Source organism: Dendropsophus ebraccatus, chromosome 3, assembly GCF_027789765.1.
Source record: "Dendropsophus ebraccatus isolate aDenEbr1 chromosome 3, aDenEbr1.pat, whole genome shotgun sequence".
In the NCBI taxonomy this organism is placed as follows: domain Eukaryota; kingdom Metazoa; phylum Chordata; class Amphibia; order Anura; family Hylidae; genus Dendropsophus; species Dendropsophus ebraccatus.
This window is the reverse complement of record NC_091456.1, coordinates 33,748,557-33,754,556: the sequence shown is the minus strand read 5'-3', so window position 1 is coordinate 33,754,556 and position 6,000 is coordinate 33,748,557.

Below are 6,000 nucleotides of genomic sequence, written 5' to 3'. Positions count from 1 at the left end.
CACTTACAAAGCGGTCGGTTAGCGATTTTCCATGACATTCGACCCCTATCTTTACCGATGTCATCTGTTGGTGAATGTGCAGGAGAGCCCTATACATGGAATACCGATCGCAAGCAGCAGGTTTGGCCTTGAATAGTCTAAAGTGTTAAGGATGTGATATTTTGCATATTTAGTGAAGCCATTACAATATGGCGCTGACCTTCTAAACAAGTACAGATATTTAAATTCCTTAAAGCTTACGTTAGTAAACACTAGTACCACATAACTAACTCCTTTTGTACCTCAGCCAATGAAGTACTGACACAAGCCTTAGTAGAACAACACATGCCCCAGGGTATATAAACTGACTGCCATCTTTGAATAAAGGAGATCCACCTTAACCATCAATGTGTCCGGGTGTTTGATTCTCAATGCGCACAATAAACTTATATGACAATATGACAGCACTGTTGAGGTGCATCCATAACAGTTGGCGCCCAACATGGGGCCAAGGAGCGAGATAGCCCAGATGATACAGCCGCAATGAAAACATTCACACCGTTCTGAAACATACGAGGGGGGAGACTGCAGCTCCAAGATATATGGGGACCTTTTGACCTTTGAAGAAGTCACTCTACAGAGAACTACTATTGTCTTGATGGCTTGTGACTAGTAATGTATATGCTGTAATAAGCTCTTTTATATGGACTTTATTGTACTCATGAATTAATAAAGGACATTGATTTTACAGGTGCTACAATTTTTGTATTTGGATCGGTTTACCCTATACCCAGCAAGCTCCTGGGCGCTGTTTGCACCTCTTATGGTCTGGTAACCCAACCAGGAAAGGTATACATGTTTTTTTATATGAAGCATAATTGTGGTTGAATGGTGAATCCGTTTTTTCTAAAGTGAATTATTAGTTGTTTCTAGAGATGAGCGAACCTCGAGCATTCTCGAGTCTATCCGAAGCCGAGCATTCGGCATAGCGGGGGCTGCTGAAGTTGGATAAAGCTCTTAAGCTGTCTGGAAAACATTAATAAATGCATATGTTTTCAACATAGCCTTAGGGCTTTATCCAAGTTCAGCAGCCCCCGCTATGCCGAATGCTCGGGTTCGGATAGACTCGAGCATGCTCAAGGTTCGCTCATCTCTAGTTGTTTCCTGATGTGACATCATTCTACGTCCTTCATAGGAATACAGTGCACAACACTGCTTGGTAACAGTGATGAGTTACATCAGCTCACGATTTGCAGATATTTTTTAGTTTTCATAAGAGACTGGCCAACCCCTTTAATGTCTAGTGTCCAGTTGCCTGCTAAATACAGTTCTGTTCTCTACTGGGTTTTGATAACCAGCCTCACTAGTATACCTGGCATGCCCCACACTGCAAACGTCGATTTATTTTCACCATGAAGGATTTCTTCTATAGAACTCTGGTCATGTGAACAACCAATTAATGACAACAGCGGGAATACAATCTAAAACAAGCCTTGTTTAATTAGGAAAAACTGCTGGCGTTACAGATTTGCAGCCCCATACTTTCTACTAGTCTCCCTTATAATTGTGTTGGCTTTTTTTTTTTTTTTTAACATATTTGTGTAACTCCGGATATTGCAATTTTGAAGTTTATAATATGCTAACTTTGGAATATGCTAACTTTTATTTTTTTTCCTTCAGGAACCAATGACTAGAGTCACCACTACTGTATTTTCTAGTGTAAAAGGCGACTGGGCATAGAAGACGACCCCTGGCTTTTAAGAAGATTGTCAGGGATTGGCCTTATATGCTGAAAAATGTTAACCCCTGCCTGACTGCAGTCCTGCTGCAGTCAGACGGGTTAACTGCAGCTAAATTAAAAAAAAAAAAAAAAACAGTTAACTCACCTGTGACCCGTTCCCAGCAGCCGCGGGTCTTCTGTCCCGTTCCCGGCGCAGGCAGTGTGACATACACTGCCTGCGCCGGAGATCCCTGAAGCTCTCCCGGGCAGCTGAGAGTCTCTTCGGAGACGCTCGGTTGCCAGGAGAGCCTTGGGAGAATGACAGAGGCTTCGGGAATTTCCGGCATTCTCCCAAAGCTCTCCCAGCAGCCGAGCGTCTCCAAGCTTCTCCGATGAGACGCTCAGCAGCCTGGGAGAGCTTTAGGCACCTCCAGCCCAGGCAGTGAACGCCATACTGTCTGTGCCGGGAATGGGACAGAAGACGCGCGGCTGCTGGAATGGGTCACAGGTGAGTTAATTGTTTGTTTGTTTTATACTGGTTGCCCCATACGGAGGGGATGTGGCCATTTTTTAGCTCCCCCACCGTATGGTGTGATCATAACCATTTCTAAGAAGATTTTTTAGTGTTAAAATGTCATCTAATACGCCGGAAAATACAGTATATATATATATATATATATATATATATATATATATATATATATATATATATATAAATTTTCATGGAAAAGTCAATGGCCACAGTTTTAGCACGGCTCAAATACTAATCAATATTATTTATAAACAGAAATATTTTCATTATTTATGGCACTCTCTCGAAATACAACCTCCCTTGGATGAAAAACTATACATTGGCCATTCTGGCAGGGAAAGAGTTACCAGTGGGTACCACTAAATAGAAGAGTATATGTCCCCCTCCTTTTCTCACTACCCCCGCAGGGAAATGTTTCAAATTGAGCAATCACTGAATCCCCAGGCAATGCTTTTTATCTTGGCCTCTCTCACCTTTACCTACCTAAAGTGTGTTCCAGAAGCTGCAGGAGGTGCAGTTACCGCTAATGGAAGAGTCTGGAAAAGAGTTTTTTTTTTCTTTTCACATCATCTCAGAGCGCCAAGAATGGGAATCAAGGAAAAATTCAGACATGGGAGACAGATAGCCAGAGCCACACAAAGTCTAGTTCTATATACAACACTTATCAACTATCAAATTGCGATTTTCTAACTGTTGGACATTTTTTTTGTACATGTTTATCTCCAAGCTGCCTGGAGATATTTTAATCTTTCTAATATTACATAATAATATTCACTCGAGGGACACCATACTGTGTATATATTATTTTAAAATATGCAAAAATTCGGGGAAACTATTCTGAGAATAGAGCAAACCAAGATATCAAAAGCTTGTATTCTTCCCAATAAACTAGTTATGGTTCTAAATGGGACATCATTAAAAAGTCACAACTATGAGCTAGTTGCACAGCATGAGGTGGAGTGAGTCTGCCATACAGTTTCTCTATGTATAATTAGATTTCAAGGTTCTGCACAACATGTTTTTATGGAATCATTTTTTACCTGCTGTAAATTATAAGGATATTTATGGTCGCAACAAAATTCTTTGATAACGTAAGCGTAAGATCTAATGATTGCATATGTAAAGTTATGAAGCTTCTATAGTCAGAATAGTCCCATCTGGCCCTGACAATAGGGGATTCTCAGTGAGCTTAATGATTCTTAAAAGAAGGGTGTGTGCACACTACCCTTGTTCCGACCGAACAGCCGCCACGGATTCCACAGCTCGTGGCAGCATGCATCTCCGCTGCTCCCATAAGCTTCATTGTATGGTGCAGCAGATTGCGCCATCCACTCGAAAAATGAGCGGGTTCATTCTTCGGGTGGACGGTGGAATCTGGCAAACCATACAATGGAGTCTTATGAGAGCAGCCTAGATGCACGCAGCCGGGAGCGGGTGCGAGCTGTGGAATCCGCGGCGGGTGTTCCATTGGGATTCCGTAGTGTACACATATCCTAACGAGGCATGATGGTACTAATTGGTTGCAAAGTTTTTTTTTCTTTAATATTGCTTCACCATTGTCTTACCATTAAGTATTATTCAAAGGACAGGGGATATTTGTATGATCACATGGGTTCTGAGTGCAATGGTTATCTCCAGTAGCCCCTACAGTGAATGAAATTGTGCAATGCTCATACTTAACCCCCAATCCAATCTGATGGAAGCAAAAGCTTTGGGACTCTTGTTCTTAAGATTTTTGGGATCCAGCAGTAAAACCACCTGCAATCTCACACTTGTAATTAGAGATTAGAGAGCGAACTCTTCAAAAGTTCAGATTGGCAGGTTCGAAAAATTGTAACGTAACGTTCAGGTTTGTATGAACTGAACCTTAAATGAACCGCACTAAAACAGCTAAACGATTGCAGGCTCTGAGCTGTTTTTGTGCAGTTCCAAAGATTTGCATTTATACTTACCTGTCCACGCTCCCCTATTGTATGGTGTCCCCCACAGGCGCCCAATCCTCTTAAGCCAATCACTGACTGAGACAGGACAGCGCTGTAGACAGTGATTGGCTGAACGGGTTGTCACTCTGGTCTTGGGAGTGACAGCCCTCTCATCCAATCCCTGGCTGCAGGACTGTCACATCTCAGTCAGTCAGTGATTGGCTAAGCGAGCTGTCACTCTCGTCTGTTAGAAGTGAATCCCCTCTATGAGAACCATTGCTCCTCTATACCCACATTCCAAACAGTACACTAAAAAATTGGTACAATTCTCTATGTCCAAGTTTAAACAGAACAAATGATCTCTTGTGCTGCCTACTCTTGTCAGTGACTTTTGAGATGACCAGGCAGTAGACCAGATTAAGATAATTCATCTTGTAATAAAAGAACGTGACATATACTGTAGACTAGTCAATCTACTGGGCTGAAATGTTACTTTGTTGGGTGCAGTTACTGGCAGTAGTTAGAAAGTCATTCATGACACATGATAAATTCTCACCGTAGACATGATCAGCCCAGTTCATGGGGCAAACCCACCCCAGGTCGAAGAGCAAGGCAAAGATTGATCTACCAAAGGACAACCTTCACAGACTAGCCATGAATGACAGGTCCCTAGAGTGTGGCCAACTTTGCTTTGAGTGACCTAGTAACTAACACTGACCTACTGATATCGGTCACTGCAATAACATTATTTTTCATTTCAACCTTCCAGTTTATCAATTTTTATTTGACAGTTGTCTCTCAATGGGGAGCCTAGTGTATAAAGTCTGTGGGTCCCCAGTTCAGGCTTCTGACATCCATTTGGGGGGAAGACACTCAAGCTGGTATCTGTGTGGTTATCTGTATGCAGTTATGGTGAACGAAAACACAAAGACGAGAAAATGCATCAACGTGAAGGGGATAAATGTACATTATAAGAGAAACAGATCGCTGATCTCTGGCTAGTCCTGTGTTTCGAGACTCTTTGATGAGGCTCCACGAGCATGTTAAATCGTTCAGAACGAAGTGATAATCGTTCGGTTGAATAGCAGTTAACGATTAAACAACAAATGAGAAATGGTTGATCGCTTAATGAGACTTGAAGCTATTTTTAGAGTTGCTTGTTCGCAAATCGTTAGAGATGAGCAAACCTCTAGCATGCTCGAGTCGGTCCGAACTCGAACTTTCGGCATTTGATTAGCGGTGGCTGTTGAGGTTGGATAAAGCCCTAAGGCTATGTGGAAATCATGGATATAGTCATTGGCTGTATCCATGTTTTTCAGACAACCGTAGAGCTTTATCCAAGTTCAGCAGCCCCAGCTAATCAAATACCGAATGTTCGGGTTCGGATGACTCGAACCCGAACCCAGTTCGCTCATCTCTAGTTTGTAAGGACTAAGATGTTGCGGTAGCAACGAACACAGTAGCAACGACAAGAAGACTGCAAGAACGATCATAAGTAACAATCATCGTTCTGTGTAATTGGTTGAACGATTTCAGGTCGTTCGCAATAGCGGTCATTTAAGATTGTTTATCGTTAACGATTATCCGAACGATAATTGTCCCGTGGAATAGGGCCCTTACAGTGCTGGCACTATGTAGTTAGTGCCATACATTGTAAATGTACGTGGGGCACTGGGTTGGTGTGGGCAAAGGAACAGTGTCTGCACGGTCTGTAGTAGGTGTCAACCTAAAGAGGACCTGTCACCCCCCGTGCCGGGGTGACAGGCTCCTGACCCCCCGTTAGATCCCCCATGCTCACAGGAGAGTCAGATGCTCATAGAGAATGAATGGGGAGTCCGATGCTCCGT